Source organism: Lactuca serriola, chromosome 5 (genome assembly GCF_051521515.1).
Source record: "Lactuca serriola cultivar US96UC23 chromosome 5, Lser_US96UC23_V15, whole genome shotgun sequence".
In the NCBI taxonomy this organism is placed as follows: domain Eukaryota; kingdom Viridiplantae; phylum Streptophyta; class Magnoliopsida; order Asterales; family Asteraceae; genus Lactuca; species Lactuca serriola.
The window spans coordinates 206,080,095-206,103,176 of record NC_136412.1 but is presented as its reverse complement, the minus strand read 5'-3'; positions in this window follow the sequence as shown (position 1 = coordinate 206,103,176).

Here is a 23,082-nt window from a genome sequence, read left to right as displayed (position 1 = left end):
ATTAGTGTGAAAGAACTAGCAGCAGCGTTGTTTGCGTTCGACATCTACAAATAGAAAAGACAAAGATAGATTAGAATATGAATCCCTAATTATCACCCAATAAGAAAAATTAGGGCTAGGATCCAACAACAATATTTACATATTAGAAAAGCGATGCCGTAATCTAACATACAAATAATATGAAGGTAAGTGAATGACGATTCACTAATTCTCCACCATAAAACAACACTTTAAGTCCTAAATGTATTGAGAATTCCTAGGTTCGGATGAGATTCATTGAAACTATTCAATGGCATGTTTAAATCTCGATATGCCCCTCTTGTTTGTGACTGGGATACCGAGGATCACAAAGCGGGTGTGAATTACCATGAAAATTCACCTGGTGCCTTCATTGTAACGATCACATATTCGATGTGCCGGTAAACCACACACGCTCCATCGAACTATGATAAACAATGAATCACCCTCTGCCACCTTTTCTTAGAACCAATTAGTGTGCCGGTAAACCACACACGCTCCACTAACTTCTTAGCAAGGGTGCAAAGTGTAATTTCATGGGATTGCATCAATTCACTTTTCCTAAAGTAACTAAGATTGGGAAATTATTAAAAGTGTGTAATTACTTTGTATTTCATATTATACTTTTAATGAGAGGATGAGGTTTCCCTATCCTACCCGTTTGGCTAACGACCCTCCACCGATCAAGCAAGCGGTGTGTGTGAGTGTACACCCATTAAGCGCCATTTTATAGGCCGCAACCTTATACCCACCTTACAGATCGGCTTCGTGAATGAGGCCTACTAACGGTAAGACTAGCATTTAAGTTATACATACATATATATATATATATATATATATATATATATATATATATATATATATTAATCTTGTAATATTATATTAGTATAGGGTCGTATTTTAAACTTTTTAAAAATCTAGGGTTTGAAATTTAAATTGTCTAAATTAAAACTTTTAATCACAAAACATAAATTTCAAAACTTGAGGACAAGTTTTAAACATTTAAAACATGGAGGATCAAATAACAAATAATCTCAATTAACAATTAATTCCATAATTATCCATATTTGATTTATTTAATGATTTCTTGTAGGATAATTACCAAATTAATCAAAATAATTAATTAATTATCATATAAGGAAATTAAATATTTTATTAGTTGATAAATATCTTTAATTAGATCAAGATTATAGTCATATATATATCAGAAAATCGGATTAGGGTTGATGTAATATGATAAAGGCAAGTTTCCATAAGATAAATATGAAAAAATCCCAAATCTGGCCCTTCCTGACGCTCGAACTCGTCGAGTTCCCAGCTAGACTTGTCGAGTCAGGCCAACTCGTCGAGTCCACCATGGGACTCGTCGAGTTCATGACACAGAGACACAAAAATTCGAATTTTGCACACAAGTTTCAAACAAATAAGCAACAATATAATAGAAACCAATCTAGGCTCTGATACCACTTATGGGTTTTAGCCATAAGAACTTTCCTATGTGCGCATGCAAAACCCTAATGCTTGGATCTAGGCTTTCTAATTAAACATGCTTTTGAATCCAAGACTTCTAATGACTAATTAAGTATAAAACAATACAAAATCAGATCTAGAAGTTTACCTTTGAATCTCTTGTTTGATCTTGTTATCTTGGAGCTCTAGAGTCACAATTGCCATTCCTCTAATGGCTTACAAACACCAACTAGCAAGGAGGATGATTTGAGAGAGAGGAGCGGGAAGAAATTCGGCCAGGGTTTTCTTACTTGAGAAGAGATGCCGATTTCCCTTATGTTGGGTTTTGAGCATTCTAACACTCCTAAGTGTACATGCAACCCTAAATACCTTGGATCTATGTTTTCTCTATTATACATGCAAATAAGAATATCCAAGGTATTATCCTAATCTAGCATATAAAATCAATGAATATAACAAGATAGAATACATACCTCTTATGTAGAAAATCTTCATGAAGCTTGAGTGCCTAGTGCCCCAAGTGTGACACCTCAAATGGAATCACAATCATCAAAACACTTAGAATAACTTGAGAGAATTCTACAACTCATGAAATCGGCTAGCCCTCTCTAGAATAATACTAGTCACTGATTTTGCCAAGAATAATATCTTTATATAGTGTTACAATTAGGGCAAACCCTAATTGTCATGACTTTCCATTTCCTTGGATCCATGGGTTCAAATACACCATGGAGCATCATATGGGTTTTGGCCCAACTAGATAATCCATGGAGCATTAGCCCACTATACAAGTATGGATGATTTACACAATCAACCCATATATTTAATTAGTCTTCTTTTGATCACTTAATTAATCCCAGATTAATTCTTGATCAATACTAATTAAATAATCTTATTATTCTTATTATTAATATACTAGAACTTATAATATATTAATAACCATAAGTGTCTTATTTCTCTCATTATAGTCTATCCAAGTGCATGATGGTATGCAACCCAAATGGACCATGCCGGGTCGGGTCAAGTCTTACCAATTATAGTTATGGACTTAGACATTAATCCAACAGTCTCCCACTTGGATAAGTCTAAAACTATTATTGCGTATGACTTCAGGAACCAACTGGCAATCGTAGCTCTCAAAAGCTTCTGTCGAACTCTGACCTTGTAGATGAACTCTGACCTTTGTCAGTGACTTGTCCATTAGATAAGGGATCATATATTCCTCCATTCTAGATATCATATGGACTGAGACATGGATTATAATCATTCTCTCTGTCCATTTGTTGTTTCCCGATTTCTGATTTATGACGACTGACTAATTGAACAAATCAAATCAGTCCTGGCCCGGCCGAGCACTTCCATTTGTCATCATCAAATCATCGAGGGGCCCACAGATATCGCTTTTATCCCGAAGGTAAAAGGAATGGATAAACTTCGACTCATATGGCTTGTTCTACTACTTGTTGAATCATACACAACGGCACGTTTTATAGCACCGAGTTACCAAATACGATTTCGTGCAATCAATGTACAACCAACTCATAGTAACAACTCATATCTCTAGGTTTGAAGAATATAAGATATTATCGTCTCATGATCACTCGTGATAAAATCCATGAAGTGATTCCAATGAGTGCGGGTTGAATCCAATACTCAGAACTTATGAGCACTCATGATTGCTGTAGCCTTGTCCAACACCTTAGACCTCTACAACCCATCATGACAGTCTTAATTCATATCTACTTCCAACATATGACCGACTGTGGATGGTTTGAATAACTTAGTCATTCCGGAAGAATAACCCAGTTTATTCGGGAAGTCAAAACATGCAAAGTGAAACACAATAATAATTGAATCCAATATGGTCTCAGAACTTATGAATATAAATAAAACACCTTTTATTTATCACCATATGATTACACATTATTCATTGTATACTGTTTCAGCTATCAACTTTAATCTTGAATTTAAAACAACAGTTGTCCCATGCTCCAAGCATGTACGCTATGTTTTCTAAACACTAGTCATGCCACACACTAAGTATGCATACTATGTTTGTCTATGATCTTTACTTTGTGAACTAGATCCATTGAACATAACTTCAATGATTCTTTTTTCACACTCCCAAATCCTTACTGCAAATGCAAGAATTCCAAATTCATGCCATTTACTGGAATCTGTCAGATTCTAAACTTATATGCATTGATCCTCTTATAATGATTATGCACAAAGTCAGAAAGACTTGCCAACAATCATTACAGAGTATTCCAAAGGAGATCAGCTCCTTGGAAACATTCTTCTTGCATTAAGTTTCCTTAATCTTACACAGATTCAAAATTCTAACTTTGAAACATTTCCATATTCCATTTTGACTATCACTTCTGAACAAGAGTTGCCTCCTTACAGATTATGTCAATATGGTCCTTCCAGAATTATCACTATACTTCCAATTGTCCTTGAGCAACCAATCTTTGGTAAACCTTAGATTGTCCTCGACAATTGTTTAATCCTTTTAGTCATATCCAGTTCTATACCTTTTCCCTTCTTAATGCCCTAGGCATTTGAAAAATTTTAGAACGGATGAATATAGCACATGTAATCGATCCTATATCCGAAGCATATGGGACACGATTCATGATGTCTTACATAAAGACTAAACCAGTCTTTTTCTATAATATTTCCATTTCAATTTGCCAAGTTCTCATAATTCAGATTATGAAAAGGGATGCCGTAATCATAATCGAATTTTAGAACGCAAATAATGGACCCATATACAGAATTTCCTTATGTTGAGCCATTCCAACATGAAATTCATATATATATATATATATATATATATATATCCTTGACTAAATGATTAAAACCTCACGATCTAAGCTTATAGATTTGAGATGAAGTATAATTTCCTCTCCCTTAATTATAGCAAAACAACTCTTTCCCAAATGAAACCTTTTGTTTTCTATAATTAACATTGCTAACTTGCAATACTTATCATAATTATCATGCTCCCACTAACATGATGATTGTTAGCATAACACTTATGCTCCCACTAGCTTTGACATGTACTCAGAAAGCTCAACTTCTAGAAATCAATACTTTATTGGCTTTCTTACCAAAGTTCAGATTTCTGATACTAGATTGTTTTGATAAAACTTTATCAAAATCATACACCTTCCCTTAGGTAGCACACTTGTGTGTCTAAACAATTATGAAGAGGTATGTCGTAATCATAATGGTTAGACCTTTTTGCCATTTCTCACAAGTCCAGGTTAGTGTGCCGGTAAACCACACACGCTCCACTAACGACTTTGAGAATGCAAATATCACAATTGCTATCTAGATAAAATCTACTTAGTGAAAGTGTTTCCTCACCATCATTTTCATGAATCGGAGAGAAACCTTATGAAACTTAGATTTATATGGTGTATGTGTCCTTATCCATGTGAATTGTCAAAACCATAGTCACTAGACAAGGATAATGACAAATCCAAACTCATATGGATTGAACTCAATCTAATCTCTTGCCACCTAGCAGCTCAAGGGCCTGCCATTGCTTCCAAGTTGTTGTGCAACAAATTGAGAACTCTAAGAACTCATATGCAAAGCCAACTTTAACTGGAATGGGCACAGAATATGTCAACACGATAGGTTATAAACCTCAAGTCGTGTGCTAGTGAAGAACTTCAGGTTCTATTCTTGATTAGTTCTTGAGACTCTCAAGACCTTTAAGACTCCCACTGTCCTCTTGACCTATAAGACTCCCTTGTCAAATATCCAAGAGATAGTGTGGATTCTAATCAAGACAAACACTTCACACATTTGGCCTAAGTTGATCTTTGTTTTATCCAAAACATCACAACTTACCAATTTCAAATGTACAAGAGTAGAAAACACTTCACACATTTGGCCTAAGTTGATCTTTGTTTTATCCAAAACATCACAACTTGCCAATTTCAAATGTACAAGAGTAGAAAACTTTTACTCTTACATTTGACAAGTGTTTTAAACCTTCTTTAAGACATGTCACTCAAGTTACAATCTTGGAGTATGACTCTAAGACTTGTATTGGAACGAAGTATGACTCATCTTCTTGATTTAACCACTTCAACAATTCAAGTTCCTCTCCTTAGTCATAAGAATGCACTAAGATTTCCTTAGAGAACTAATTGTGATATCGTTTCTTAATCATTAAGATGATCACAAAACTGATACTAAAGTACTCTCCCATCTTTTCAGATTTGAGAAACTTTTATCCTTCTGCCTAATTTGATTCTTCTTATTCGCTCTGTCATACATTGGAACCTTTTTCCAATGTCTTAGAGTTACACTTAAGCTTGTAAGTATAATCATATTTACTGAGCTTTAGTAAACGATGACGAATAGTTTTACCAATCTTTTGTGGTGGACTTGACCAGTGCACAAGAATGTGTACTCGATCCCTTAGTCCTTTACTTGACTCACACATCCATGTGGACAAGTAATTAGTCTTAATTTTTCCAAAACTTGAAAGTTCTCATTCATCATGCTATACAACTTGCATGATTCCAAGTTCCGGTCCAATTGAAACTTGGGTGATGAGAATCTTTGCTTATTTGGTAAATTTAGACATTACCACAAATGAAAGAATCAATTTCATATTTCCACTCTTGCTCTTAATGGAATTATATAAGCAACAATTTTTCCTCAAATGCCATTGTAAGGATATTTTAAAATAAATAAAATCAAAAATTTTTCTTTTATTTTAAAACTTTGCGGAAAACTTATCCTTACAATCCATATGAAAACTTGTTGTTATCTATTCCTAAGCAAAAATATCATAACTCCTAAGAAGTAGCTCAAGAATCCGATCTTCAAACTATGCGATAGAAATCCATCTATGCGATCAGATTCAGCATATTCTTTCTTTAAGTTTCTTCACTTTTCCTTTGATTCTTAAAACATCACCATGTGACCCAGTCACATCATGTATCAGGAATCTCAGAATAGAAACTTAACAGAGTTAGATAGTGGACTTTACCTGAAGTAGAGTCAAACTTGTTGACTTTAACATCCTTAGGTAAATTTGGCAGCTTCGCAACCAATGCCCCTTCCTTTGGCAATATAAACATATGGACCCTTTGATAATGGTACACGGAACTATCACAGACTTAGCTTTTCTCTTTACCATTTGGTCAACCGAGTTGACTATGGCCGATCCCTTTCCATTAGGAAGAGAAAGCTTTACTAGATACCCAATGTCATCATTGTCAATGTCCATAAAGTTTTAGGAAGTTGATCTTAACAAATAGATAAGATCATTAAGGGTCTTGTCATAGTCTGTTTCATAGGTGTCCCAAAGGAACTCACTATGTGACTTAGAAAGTGATTGAACCACCAACTTTCTCAAGACTTTGACACCCAACTCTCCCGGCTTGTCAATATGTGACTACATCTCCAAGATGTGTTCACACCTAGACCTTGCCTTGCCAATAGGGCTTGAGTGACCTTAAACTTTTCAAGAACTTGTGGGTTAGGGAGAATAATTGGAGGAGGAGAAAGAAGTATGATATCCATGGGACATCATCTTCATTAGGAAAACTTGTTTCAAGAGATTTGGGAAGATCATAGGTGTCTATTACAGACATCTTTTGGGAGATATTCAAGATAGTTGATTTAAAGTCCTTAATATGACACCCAATATGAAATATTAAGGCTAGGACCCAACAAACTATTTTATAACTTAGAAGAGGTATGCCGTAATCCAAGTTATAAAATATTTGAAGGTAGGTGAATGACGATTCACCAATTTCCACCAAGATAAACGAAATGTATTATTAGGTTTTAATTGGTTTTGAAACTCCTAGATCTTTGAGATTCATTGAACTGTTCAATGGCATGTTTCAATCTCGAGTGTGCCCTTCAGGTTTTGTGACTGGGATGCCGAGGATCACAAAACGAGGTGTGAAGTAACCATGCAAATTACTTGGTACCCTTAAGTGTTTACCCCTCAATCGATGTGCCGGTTAACCACACACGCTCCATCGATACTATGATAAACATTAAGTCACCCTTTACCTACCTTGTTAAGTCCAAGTTAGTGTGCCGGTTAACCACACACGCTCCACTAACGACTTAGACAAAGTGTAAAGTGTAATTTCATGGGTTAGCACCTTATTCACATTTTTCCTAAGTAACTAAGATTGGGTATTATTAAGAGTTTAGTTACTTAGTATTATCATTAATACTTTTAATGAAGGGAGAATTATAGTCCTGTCAAACCCGTTCGGCTAACGACCCTCCACCGGTCAAGCAAGCGGTGGGTGAGAGTGGACACCCATTAAGTTGCCATTTTATAGGCAACAACCTTATACCCACCTTATAGACCGGCTTCGTGAATGAGGCGTACTAGCGGTAAGACTGACTTTACTCTTATACATATATATATTATTAACTTATAATATTATAAAGTATAAGGGTTGAATTTTAACTTTTAAAATTCTAAGGGCTAACTTGGAATTAAAGTATTCATAAGTGAAAACTTTACAAATTCCAAAACTTGAGGGCAAGTTTTGAAACTATTCAAAACTTTTCATTTCTTGTAACTTATGAGTTTAATAGAGTAATAAAATGAGGACTTTTCATTTTTCTAACTCTTGTGTTCTTTTAATGGTTTTTTTTAATCCAAGAGACTTTTGGTTTTCCATAACTTGAGGACAAGTTATGGACTCCATTAAAACACATTATGATCAAGAATTAAACTACCATATAGGTTACAAATAATTCCTATGATCATCTAAACTTCATAAGAACAAGAACATGAATATGAACACTTTCAAGAATCAAAATCACATTAAACTTTGTAATTTTGATAACTAGTTGTTGTAAATGAATTAGCAAAAACATTACACCAGCTAAAACAAGTTTTCAAGTACCAAAACAGTTTAGGGTAATGTTTCCAATCCATTTCCAGCAACTAAAGTCGAAAATCTGCACTCTGTCGACCCTACTCGCCGAGTTGCATGAACCTACTCGCCGAGTAGGTTGAAGATACACATGAACTCGCCGAGTCCCCCCCATGGACTCGCCGAGTCCATTCGTCAGACAGCAAGTTTTTCGACTTTTTTCAACTTTTAATTACAAGTATAAGAGAAAGGAAGCCTAGGCTCTGATACCACTGTTGGGTTTTGAGCATTCTAACACTCCTAAGTGTACATGCAACCCTAAATACCTTGGATCTATGTTTTCTCTATTATACATGCAAATAAGAATATCCAAGGTATTATTCTAATCTAGCATATAAAATCAATGAATATAACAAGATAGAATACATACCTCTTATGTAGAAAATCTTCATGAAGCTTGAGTGCCTAGTGCCCCAAGTGTGACACCTCAAATGGAATCACAATCATCAAAACACTTAGAATAACTTGAGAGAATTCTACAACTCATGAAATCGGCTAGCCCTCTCTAGAATAATACTAGTCACTGATTTTGCCAAGAATAATATCTTTATATAGTGTTACAATTAGGGCAAACCCTAATTGTCATGACTTTCCATTTCCTTGGATCCATGGGTTCAAATACACCATGGAGCATCATATGGGTTTTGGCCCAACTAGATAATCCATGGAGCATTAGCCCACTATACAAGTATGGATGATTTACACAATCAACCCATATATTTAATTAGTCTTCTTTTGATCACTTAATTAATCCCAGATTAATTCTTGATCAATACTAATTAAATAATCTTATTATTCTTATTATTAATATACTAGAACTTATAATATATTAATAACCATAAGTGTCTTATTTCTCTCATTATAGTCTATCCAAGTGCATGATGGTATGCAACCCAAATGGACCATGCCGGGTCGGGTCAAGTCTTACCAATTATAGTTATGGACTTAGACATTAATCCAACACCTTAGCCATGGGGTCTATATATACTTGTAGACTCCTTAAGGGTTTCACCTTAAACCCTAGTTGGATAATCTTTCCTTAAAGCAATCCAAATCCTTTCCTTAGATAAGCCTTGGATGACTTTGAGCTATCCCAAGCTCTAGAATCCGTCCAATCCCTATCCCTTAAGGATTTACAGTCTAAAGTGTAACTATCAAACAATTGACAGTTTATACCCTCTTATTTAATTAATCTCTTTTAGTCACCAAATTAATACTAATTAATCTATGACTTATATTAATCAAATAAAAATATTATGATTCCTTATATTATTCTCATAATATAATAATAATATTTATTCTCTCATAATAAATCATCCTGTCAAGTTGCTATGGTGAAGGCAACCCAAAAAGACCATGCACAATTGGGTCAAATACTTGCCTAATATAGTTGCAGCCTTAGACACTATTCCAACAACAAGTTGGTATTAGAGCCTTGGTTTGAGGGATTCGGACACACCCTCGCGGGTGTTCGGACTCAAATCGAGGGCTTGAAGGATTTTTAAAAGAAAATAGTTTTCTAAAATCTAAGTTAAGGAATTTTGGAGAAAGAACAAGCTGTGTGATGAGTGCGGTTGGACGAGCTTAAGTAAGTTTTCCGCAAGATACCCATACTTGTTATGTTATGTTATATGATCAGATTTTGAGAACTGCATGCTAGATTAGGGCTAAGGATCTAGGAGGATGCCTTGTATGCCTGTTATATGATTCTGAGAACTGCATGCCAGAATAGAACTAAGGATCTAGGATGGATGCCTTATATGCTTGTTGTAAGAGCTTATTGAGCCTTATGCTAGGGTTGTCTAGTTAGTAGTAGGATAGCCTGATTGGGTTATGTTTGATTTGGTTACTCAAGGCACGAATGTTGCTTGCTTTGTGCTTACAGGGGTTCTAGCTAGCCTTAGCTAACTAGTAAGTGGATATGTAATAGTATTCACAAACTAGTTAAGGAAGGATGGTAAGAAGTCCTTGTGCAGCTGATGGGGGAGAGTAGGTCGGAGAGGGCCCTAGGTCAATCCTAGGAAGAGATTAACTTGGAGAGCAGAGTTGGTAGAAGGAATTTGGTGAAGTCAAGGCAGTCCTTGAGGAAAGTACGGATAGATGTGGAAGGTAGTATGGGCCCGTACTACTGGAAGCATAGGATTCATACTCGAGTCAAGGGAGGCTGAGATCGAACCAACTACCTGGAGCGCATGCGAGACCTCTCGAGAGTATGTATGACCCTGACGTTTATGTGTTTATTTTCAGTATGGCAATTACGCGACATGGAGCATGAGGTTCTAGATCTGGGTCAGGATTAGGATCAGGCTCGGGCGCGGGATCCAAGTAGATTGATGACGGGCTATGTGAGTTCATCGCGTCTGAGATCACGAGAGATATTCTTGAGGCGACCTAGGTCATTTTCGGGTCGATCAAGAAGGGGATTATTGAGTTGATGGACTATCGCCTCTGGATATTCACGAGTGATTTGGCGTTTAGCCAGTCGGGTACGCGCGCACTGTCCTTCAAGGACTTTAGGGGGAGTGGTGCACCAGACTTTCACGGGGTGAAGGACCCCATTGTGGCCAGGAGATGCATCGCAGACATCGAGTCTCCACAATTGACGAGCTTCTGCCCGGAGGGGTCGAAGGTCCACTTTGTTGCGGGTTGTTTTGAGGGATCAAGCCAGAGATTGGTGCGAGTTAATGGGTGATTCACAGGGGGGCTCTAGCCATTGAGGCTATGACTTGGTCATATTTTGTGACCAGGTTCAGGGTTGAGTTTGTGCCGGCTGTGGAGCTTCAGCAGCTGGGCATAGATTTGCTTGATATGAGGCAAACTACTAAGACTGTAGCGGAGATCACCGCCAAGTTCCGAGAGAGGGCCTTGTTAGTAACTTAGTACGCAGGGGATGAGGAGATGCAGAAGACTAGCTATCATGATATGTTGAGGGCTGACATTCGGGAGCATGTTAGCTATTCTGCTTGCCCGACTCTAGATTCCATGATTTCCAGGGCAAGGGAGAGGGAGATTGATTTAGACCACCTCAGGAAGAGGAAAGCGGAGACAGGACAGGTTGTTGGGGTTTCAGGGAAGAAACCCAACGGATTCGACGCTCGGTCGAAGGGCCAGCAGAACCGGGACCGTTGTAGGAAATGTGGTAGGTCACATGAAGGAGTTTTCCGCACTAGGTCGGGATCAGGCTGTTCTAAGTGCGACAAGACTGGGCACTCTGGTAGGGATTGTACTGCCCCTGCTCCCACCGTTCAGGCATCAGACCAGATCTGCTTTCATTGCAATCAGAGGGGCCATAAAAAGGCCAACTATCCCAGATTGTCCACTCTCACCCACCGCTTCCTTGATTGGTGGAGGGTCGTTAGTCGAACGGGTAGGATAGGGCAAACCCTCTCCTCATTAAAAGTATAATGAAAAATAAAGTAGCTAAATGTTTTACAAAATTCCCAATCTTAGTTACTTTAGGCAAAAGTGAATTGATGCAATTCCATAAAATTACACTTTGTACCCTTGCTAAGACGTTAGTGGAGCGTGTGTGGTTAACCGGCACACTAATTGGGTTCTATGCAACGGTGGCAAAGGGTGACTCGATGGTTGTCATACTTCGATGGAGCGTGTGTGGTTAACCGGCACATTAAATTTGGTGACTGTAACATTGGGGGCACCATATATATTTGCATGGTTATTCACACCCTGTTTTGTGATCCTCGACATCCCAGTCACAAATCGAGGGGCATATCGAGATTTTAACATGCGATTGAAAAGTTCAATGAATCTCAAAAGATCTAGGAGTTTTCAATACATTTAAAACTTAAATTTCCTTTCATTTTTCATGGTGGAAAATTAGTGAATCGTCATTCACTTACCTTCAAATGTTCTGCAAGTTGGATTATGGCATCCCTCTTCTAATTTGTAGGATGTTGTGTTGGATCCTAGCCTTAATATCTCATTTGGGTGTTTTATTAAGGACTCAATCAACTAAACTTGAATTTTCTCCTGTTTCATAGATGTCAAAGTCTAACAACTATGGTCTTCCCAAATTCGTTGGAAAAGGTTTTCCACATGAAGATGATGTTCCACGATTGGATTGTGGAAATGGAAATCATGCTTCATTTCTCCACCTCCTCCAATAATTCTCCCAGACCTATGAGTTCAAAACTTGAAAAGTTCAAGGTCACTCAAGCCCTATTGGCAATAAGACACAAATATGGAAAGTTTGTGTGTACATATGTCTTAAAGATGAAGTCACACATGGACAAGATTGTTAGGTGTCGATGTCTCAAGGAAGTTGGTTGTTGACTTGGTTTTACAGTGACTTCCTGAATCATATGGTAAGTTCGTTAGAGAGTACTATATGATGGACCACGACATGACCCTTATTGATTTGACTCATTTGCTTATTGTTGCTGAATCAGAAATGATTTTTGTGCACTGGTCGAGCAAATTTTGTCTGATAAATCAATATCACAACCTTCTATGGGAAATGGAAACATTGGAAGTCTAGAAAGGTTTTCTCTACGGAAGAGAAAGGCTGAGTCTGAGATAGTCCCGTGTACCATTCCAGAAGAATCCATGTGTTTATACTGCCAAAAGAAGGGGAAATGGTTACGAAGCTGCCTTGACTACCTGAGAGATCTAAAAGATGGGAGAGTCAAGATGTATGGCTCTACTTCAGAAAAAAAAATCCACTATCTAACTCCATTAAGTTCCTATTTGGAGATTATTAATAACATGATGTGATAAGACTACATTTGGTGTTTTAAAGGATTGAAGAATAGAAAGGAAGCTTAATGGAAGGAGCAAGCTGAGTCTGATCGCGAAGAAATAGATTACGATCGCATGGATTCGATGATTGGATTTTAAGCTGCTGCTTAGAGTTATGATAGATTGCTTAGGGATATGTAATGGCATAGTTTTCATTTGCGTTGTAAGGATATATTTTTCCGCAATAAAATAAATTTTTATCTAGTCTTATTTATATTTCCTTGCGATGACAATTATGAAAATTGATGTATACGTGTTTCTATTATAAGCAATATTAAGTGGATGAGATTCTTGGTTATATTATTTATGGTAGTTTTCTAAGTAAAGAAAGATTCTCATTGCCCAAGTTTCAGTTGGACAGAATCTTGGAATCATATGATTTGAATCATGTGATGTATGGAAATCTTGATACTTATAAATTTTAAGACAAATTCCTTGACAAAGAGTCAAGTGAAGGACTAGGATATCGGGTTCACAATGTTGTGCACCAGTTAAGTCTATCATAAATAACAATAAAATTATTCGTCATGATTTACTAAAGGCTAGTAAATATGGTTATGCTTACAAGATTAAGTATAATTATGAATTATTGAAAAGTCTCAATAATAGCAGAACGAATAAGAAGAATCAATTAGGCAGAAAGATAAGAAGTTTCTCCAATCTAAGAAGAAGGGAGAGTACTTATATATCAAGTTTTATGATCGTCTTAGTAATAGTAAAGAACCATATTACAATTCATCCTCTAAGAACATCTTAGTACACTAGTTTGGCTAAGAAAAGGAATCAAGAATTGCCATAGTTGTTAAGACATTAAGATGAATCATACTTCGTTCCAATATCGAATTAAGATTGTGACATCGAGTGACACATCTTAAGTAGGTTTATAACACTTAAATGTGTAATAGAGAAAGTTTTCTTATTCCTACACATTTAAAAAAAATTGTAAGTTGTAAGACCAACTAGAACAAATTAAGTTGAGTGTTAGTCTTGATAGAATTTCGCGCTAACTCTTGAATATTTGTTTTGTCAAGGAATGTTCTTGAAAAGAGAATCATATATGTCAAGAGGACAGTGGGAGTCTTCATGATCTTGAAAATTTTTCAAGAACTAATCAAGAATAAACCTAATCAATAATCACTAGCACACGACTTGAGGTTCATGACCTATCGTGTTGACATATACTTGTTTCTGTACCATTCCAGTTTAGTCAACTATGCAGGTGAGTTCTGCCAGTTCTCAATGGAGTGCATAGGAGCTAGGCACCTTGCTCAATGGAAAATACATTGAAAAGTAGGGGTGAGTTGTTCAATAACTTGGAAGCAATGGTGGGACCCTTGATGGCAAGAAATCAAGAATGAACAAGTTTTGTTTTAAGATTCTGGATTTGTCACTAACATTATCTTGTGATTATGGTTATGACAAATTCACATGGATAAGAGCACATACACAATAAAAATCTAAGTGTCATAAGGTTTGTCTCCTTCATAAAAATGATTGTGAGAAAACGCTTTCACTAAGAGAGATTTTGAAGATAACATTATGTAATTTGGGTTACTCAAATTCAACTATGATTACGGAATCCCTCTTCATAGTTCAAATTGTGGGAAATGGCAAATGGGTCTGAACATTTTAGACTTATTGCTATAAGTTCTAGAATCGTTTAAACTCACATATGAGCTGTAAAAGGAAAGATGTATGAGTTTGAGAAACTTAGATAAAGTTTTATCGAAGCATCTAGTATTAGAAATATGAACTTAAGAAATTCAATAAGCATTGTTTTTCTAGAAAGTCAACTGTTTTCTGAATACATGTCAAAGCTAGTAGGAGCATAAGTGTTATGCTGGTATGAATATAATCATCATGTTAGTGGGAGCATGATAATTATGGTAAGTTGCAAGTTAGCAATATTAATTATAGAAAACAAGTGTTTTAATTTGCAAAGTTGCAAGGGTTGAAAAGTTATTTTGCTACAATTAAGGGAGAGAATATTGTACTTCGTTTCGAAATCTAAGAGCTTAGATCGAGAAATTTTAATCAAATTTAGTCAAACATATGAATTGCATTCTCAAAATTCAATTATGATTACGACACCCCTTTTCTTAATTCGAGTTTTGAGAACATGGCAATTAGAAATACTATGGCAGAAGACAGATAGAGTATCACATCTTTATGTAAGACATTATGCTTCGTGTTCCATATGCTTCGAGTATAGGATCGATCACATATGTTGCAATAATTGATTGTTCTAAAATTTTCCAAATGCCTAGAGCATTAAGAGGAAAAAAGGACTAGAACCGGACATGACTAAGTTTATTAAAAAAATATCAAAGGACAATCTAAGGTTCACCAAGGATTGGTTGCTTGTGAGTAGTTGGAAGTATAGTATTGGATGGACCATATTGACATTATTATTATTAGATATAATTTTATTAATAATGAGTTGTCATATGGAAAATATAGAAATGTTTCCATATTGGGAGTTGGAGGTTAAGAATCTATATGTCTAGATTAGAAACTTTTATGAAAAAAAAAGGATGTTCAAAGGAATGTACTTTGAATATGAGACTTCATATCTATGGAATTATCTTGCAAAAATCTCCAATAGAGGACTTTGTAATTTCATTCGTAAAGGCTTTGTGACCATGGCGCTATGACATTACGAAAGGATCGTTGCATAAAATGTTAGAATCTAGCATATTCTATAAGTAGCAAGAATTTGGTATTCTTACACTTGTGGTAAGGATTGAGAGTTGTGAAATGAGTATGATTGAAAATGTGTTCAATTAATCTATTTCACAGAGTTAGGACCATAGGAAAACATAGTGTGCATGCTAAGAGCATGGGACAACTGTAGTTATGATTCAAGTAATAAGTTGATTACCCAAAACAACAAATAATGAGTAATCAATATGGTGATAAATAAAAGGTGTTTTTATACTCAAATGTTTGGGGCCATATAGGATTAGTATTATTCCTGTGTTTCACTTTGCATGTTTTGACTTCCTGAATAATTAAATTATTTCAGAATAATCAAATTATTCGAATGTTCCACAGTCACTCATACTTTGGGAGTAGGTATGAAAGAAGATTTTCATGAATTGGTGTGTAGATTGTTTAAAGTGTATTAAACATGGAAAAGGTTTAATGCAACGTTCGTTAGTGCTTAAGAATATGATTTGATCATTGGATTAAACCCACGCTCACTTGGATCGCTTCATGGATTTTATCACGAGCAATTGGTGAGACGATAATATCTTATATTCTTGAAACCGAGATGTGTGAGTTGTATCTTGCTAATCGGTTGCACATTGATAATATGTAAACGCACCAGTAACTTGGTGTTAGAAAACATATTATTGTGTTTGATTTGGTGAGTGAGTGCAAGCGAGCATTGAGTCGAAGCTTATTCGTTCCTTTTATCCAAGGTGGGATAAAAGCGATATATGTGGGCCCCTCGATGATTTAGTGATGACAAACGTAAATGCTCGGCCGGGCTAGGGCTAATTTGATTTGTTCAATTAGTCAGTCATCGGAAATCGGAAATCGGGAAACAACACATAGACTGAGAGAATGATTTCAATCCATGTCTCACGCCTATACGATATCTAGAATGGAGGAATATATGATCCCTTATCTAAAGGACAAGTTATTGATAAGATCAAAGTTCGACAACGTCTTTGAGAGCTACGATTGCCAATCGGGTTGTACTTTCATTTATGGTTACTAGACTTATCCAAGTGGGAGACTGTTGGATTAGTGTCTAAGCCTGTAACCATATTTGGTAAGTACTTGACCCGGTTGTGCATGGTCCTTTTTGGGTTGCCTTCAAACCTGGCAATGGAATAGGATAATTGTTGGAGAGAAAAGAATGATTTATTAATTTATTACTTGATTAATAAATTAATTTGAAATCAAGATAAATGATTTATTAATGTATTATGGATATAATATATTGATTTGAAATCATATTGTTTAATTAATATTTAATCAGAAATTAATTTGGAATTAATTTTAGGATTAAAGGAATTAATTGAAACTGCAGGGACTAAAGGTGAAAATGTTCAAAAGTTGAGCATTGAAGCATTCTAGAACCTCCCTTAGAGGTGGGGAACGAAATCTAGAGTGTCCTATGGTTTTCTTGGGCTCTAAGGGAGCCTTGGAAGCCTTAGGGAGGAAGTTAAGGGATTAGGGTTATCTAAGATACACCTGCCTTATCCTAAAACTTCCTTGTCAGCTATATAAACCCCTATAGGGTTGGATTTCGTATAAGGCACTCCAAGAGAGGATTAGAGCCAAATTTTCCACTTCCCTTCTCTCTCCATAGTAATCATTGGTTGCTAGGTTTGTTTGTGAGCCATTAGAGGCGCGACACTTGTGGCGCTTGCTTTCAAAGACAAGAAGATTCAAGATTTAAGTTGTTATTACAATATAACAACAAGAGGTATGTATTTCATCTTTCTTTGTGAACTTTGAAATCCCTAGAAGCTTGTTAGGGTTCTTCAGATGTTCATAATGTTGTATAACTAATAGTGATAACATAGATCCAACTCTAGTGTTGCATGCACACATAGGATTGTTTGTCTAAACCCCATCACTAACTAATTTGTAGATATTGTTACATATCCATTCCTTAGCTAGTTGAATATGGCCAGAACCCCCATAGCACAAAGAATGAAGCATTCGTGCATTGGGTAACCAAATCAGGGATAACCTACACAGGGCATCCTACTGCTGACTAAACAGTCCTAGCATACAGCTCATACAACAGGCATATATGGCATCCTCCCTAGACCCTTAGCCCTAACTAGCATGCAATTCTCAAAATCATATATCAGGCACACAAGGCATCCTCCTAGATCCTTAGTCCTATTCTAGCATGCAGTTTTCTGAATCAAAACCATATAGCATAATATAGCAAGTATGGGTATCTTGGGGAAAACTTACTTGAGCCTGTCCGATCGCATGCATCACACACTTTGTCTTTCTTAGAATCCTTCCATTTAGATTTTAGAAAACCACTTTTCCTTGTAAAAATCTTTTAGTCCCTCAGTTTGAGTCCAGATACCCCCAAGGGTGTGTCCGAATCCCTCAAACCAGGGCTCTGATACCAACTTGTAACATCCCAAAATTCAAGCCTGAAAATTTCATTTTTAAATTAATAATTTTTAAAACATTTTACCATAACACTGTCAATAAAGCAACACATTACAAAATGATAACGTTGTGTCCCAAACCATGACATCAAAAATAAGGAAAATCAGAGTACAATCCCAAAAAGTCCGATGCGGAATCATGTGTGTGTGTGATGCGATGCTACGCCGCCAACTCCTTCCCCTTAGACGAAGAGGTACCTGAAACCAAAACCAGAACCGTAAGCACGAAGCTTAGTGAGTTCTCCCATCATACCACACACCATACAATATCATCGGTATCTTTCAACCGGTATCTTTCAACCGGTAATCATCATCGGTATCTTTCAACTGGTAATCATCATCGGTATCTTTCAACCGATAATTGTCAGGGGTATCTTTCAACCGGTAACTAGGGACTATTCCACCCCTACCACTAGCATACAACAACAAGATATAAACATAAAGTCTGGCATATTCGGGTACCGACCTACCCTTCGGTCCTAAGGACCGTTGTCAGGAAAACTAATCCCTATTATACATGTAACATATCATTCAGATAAAACTCATGACCAAAGCACATAACAAGACCAAGATAATTATAACAAAGACAATCATCTTCTAAAGACTCCTCTTTGGTGGGCCGACATTGTGGCCTTAGATCCACCCTACTGGAATGTAACTTACCTCATACGAGTAGCTGTTGATAATCTGTGTGGGAAACCTCTGTCTGCTGCTGCTTCGGAAATCCTCCGGCTACAATCCCCACAAAACACTCAGTCAGAATCTGATATCTACTCTTAGGGTAAAATGACTATTTTACCCCCAATCAAGTCCAAGTTAAAGTCAACTTCCAGTTGACCCGACTTGCCAAGTTGGGCCGTGAACTCGTCGAGTCCCTTCCCTTTACTCGTCCTTATCGACGACCCGACTCGTCGAGTTTGGCAAAGACTCGACGATTTCCCCTTCTTTACGAACATCAAAGAACCTTCATCCGACTCGCCGAGTCATATGAACAACTCGTCAAGTTCTCCTTCATCTTATGAACAAGTCATGACCTTGGCTCGCCGAGTTGTATGAGCAACTCGTCAAGTTCATCTTCAAACATAAGAAGATTGCCTTGGACTCGTCGAGTCTGTTCTAGCACTCGTCGAGTCCCATGAACTCCAAGTCTAAAACTAAGTCCAATGCGTTGGGTCACTCTTTCTGTCCTGCTACAACCCTTCTAACACCCAACTGAGTTCTTTGACCCTCAACAGATATAGGACTCAAAGCCTTGGACTCGTCGAGTCCCAAGAACGGATTCGACGAGTCGATAACGTCCACACCCTAAATCCTCGATTTCTGATGTACAACACTTGTCCAAATGATAGATTCAAGCCCCTAAGCTCGATCTAGCACGTAAAGTTACGAACTTTATGTGCATGCATGGGACTTTTGAGCCAAAAAGGCTCTAAAATGGCTCTTTTGTTGCATGGGGCCTTCCTTGGGTGCAAAAGCATCTTAAATCTGCCTTGTGACTCTCCCCAAGTGCTAGATCCGAAGTCTTGACCCCCAACCATGTTTGCAAATCATGGTTGGTCACCTCATATGGCTTAAAAGCCCTAAATCCTCCCCAAAAAGGGATCTAACAAACAAGAAAGCAAGGTACAAACTTTATACCTTTCAAAGACTACAAATGATGAACCAAACTCGAATCCTTCAGTTTTCCTCTTGATCCTTCTATGCTCTTCCTTCTTCCTTGTGAAAAAAACCACCAAAATCACCACACTCGGCTAGGGTTTGCTATGGAGGGTCTTTGGGAGCAATTGGGGCGAGTGGTGGTTGAAAGAGATGATTAAATAGGGTGCAAACCCTCAGATTAGGGTTTTGTCCAGTCAGAGTCTGCTCGTCGAGTCTGACTGCCGACTCGACGAGTCCATCACTTAAGTCTCGTGTCCAATCTCGCTCCTACTCGACGAGTTGGGCCTTCAACTCGTCGAGTCCCAGGCTAAAAATGCAAAATACAACAAAATAAATTACATACCAGGAACCAAGTGCTACAGCCAATGTCATGGCCGATGCGCTTAGCCGCAAGGCAGCACCGATCAAGGATATATTTATGAGGATGACAGTTGTGACTCCGCTGTTGGAGCAGATTCAGGAGGCCCAGCAGGAGGCCATGAAGGAGGAACATCGAAAGAGCGAGCGTATTGTGGGACAAGTTTCCTCCTTCGACTATGACAGCCGTATATTGTTGATGCTTCACCGTAGGGTGTGGATCTCATATCAGGGAGGTGTGCGCCAGGTATTGATGGTGGAGGCGCACAAATCCAGGTTTTCTATCCATCCGGGGGCAACAAAGATGTACAGGGATCTTCGTCTTGATTATTGGCGGCCCTGTATGAAGAGGGATGTAGCTTGGTTTGTGGAGACACGCCTGACCTGCAGGAAGGTCAAGGCCGAACACCAGAGGCCTCACAGCAAGGTCCAGCCATTGGATATCCCGGTTTGGAAATGGGAGGATATCACTATGGATTTCATCACAAAGCTTCCCAGGACCGCGCAAGGGTTGTATTCGATTTGGGTCATCGTTGATCGATTGACTAAGAGCTCCCATTTCATTCCGATTCCGGAGAGCATCTCGGCCGAAATGTTGGCCGATATCTACATCCAAGAGGTAGTAGCTCGGCACGGAGTGCCAGTTTCAGTGATTACTGATAGAGACGTGCAGTTCAATTCCAGATTTTGGAAGAAGTTTCATGATGTGTTGGGTACTCGTCTGCACTTTAGCACCGCCTTTCACCCGCAGATAGATGGTCAGAGTGATCGGACCATCCAAACTCTGTAGGATATGCTGTGGGTGTGTGTTTTAGACTTCGGAGGTAGTTAGGATACTTACCTTCCGCTTGCAGAGTTCTCCTATAATAACAGTTATCATGCGAGTATCGACTATCCTCCTTTCGAGATGTTGTGTGGGAGGAAGTGCAGGACCCTGATATGCTAGGGTGAGGTTGGTCAGAGGGTCATGGGGAGTACCGAGGTGGTAGTCAAGACTACAAAAAGGATTCAACAGGTTTGGAGCAGGCTTCAGACTGCTCAGAGTCGACAGAAAAGTTATGCCGACAAGCGTCGATCAGACCTGGAGTTCCAGGTCGGGGATATGGTACTCCTGAAAGTGTTGCCTTGGAAGGGCTTCATTCGATTCAGGAAGCGGGGCAAGTTGGGCTCCAGGTATATTGGTCCTTTCAGGGTTGTAGCCCGGGTGGACAAGGTGGCTTATAGGCTGGACCTACCAGCCGAACTCAGTCAGATTCATAGCACTTTTCACGTGTAACGACCTAATTTTTCACGTCTAAAAATTTCATTTTAATTAATTAATTTAAACAAACACTCGTAGGAAAATATTGTCAAATCATAACATCTCATAAAACATTGTATAATGTCTGAAAACCCAAACCGTAAAATAGTGATAATGTCATAGTACAATCCCAAGGAATCTCATAATGTGAAATCTGAGGTGTGTGTATGATGTGCAGCTACCGCGTCGGCTCCTTCCCCTTCGCTGAAGAGGTACCTGAAACAAAATTGTAAACTGTAAGCACGAAGCTTAATGAGTTCCCCCATTGTACCACATACCAAACAATATACTGTCAGGCAATTCTGGGGCGCCTGACTTACCCAGGTCAAACCATTTTGGGGTGTTTGACGTACCCTTGTCAAGCCATTCTGGGGTGCTTGACGTACCCGTTGGTCTATTTCACCCGACTACCGGGGACTATTTCACCCCCTATTACTACCACATACACACATAGCATAACATAATGCACTTTCAGACAATTCTGGGGTGTCTGACTTACCCAAGTCAAACCATTATGGGGTGTTTGACGTACCCAGGTCAATCCATTCTGGGGTGCTTGACGTACCCGTCGGTCTATTTCACCCGACTACCGAGGACTATTTCACCCACTACTACTACCACATAATCACATATCATGCCAGGATATAAATATATCAGGTATTCGCAATCCTAGGTGAATATTAGACAATCACCTAACATACAAATCCTACTGGTGGGCCGGCATTATGGCCTTGGACCCACCGCTACTGGATGGTAACTAACCTCGACGAGCAGCTGCTAATAATCCGTGCGGGAATTCTTCGTCTGCTGCTGCTCTAGAAATCCTACGACTATAATCCCCACAAAACACTTAGTCAAAATATGATATCTACTCTTAGGGTAAAATGACTATTTTACCCCTAACCAAGTCCAAGTCAAAGTTAACTCCCAATTGACCTGACTCGCCGAGTTGGGCCGTCAACTCGTCGAGTCCCTAACCCTTTACCTTTCCTTACCCACGACTCTACTCGTCGAGTTTAGCAACGACTAGACCAGTTACTCATATATATGAACATCGAATAAACCCTCATCCGACTCGCCGAGTTGTATGAACAACTCGTCGAGTTCACCTATTTCTGATGAACGATTCATGTCCTTGACTCACCGAGTTGTATGAACAACTCATTGAGTTCATCTTCAATTATAAGGAGATTGCCTTGGACTCGCCGAATCTGTTCTAGCACTCGTCGGGTCCTATGAACTCCAGGTCTCCCAACACGTCTAAACAGTTATGGGACTCCCTTTTCTAACAACTGACCATCGCAGAAAGGTTTAAGATGGCTGAAAGTGCACCGACTCGCCGAGTCCAACCTTGACCATTTCTATACAATTGATCTAAATGGAATTTAACACACCAAAACCATAGATCTGGCCTCCTAATGTCCAT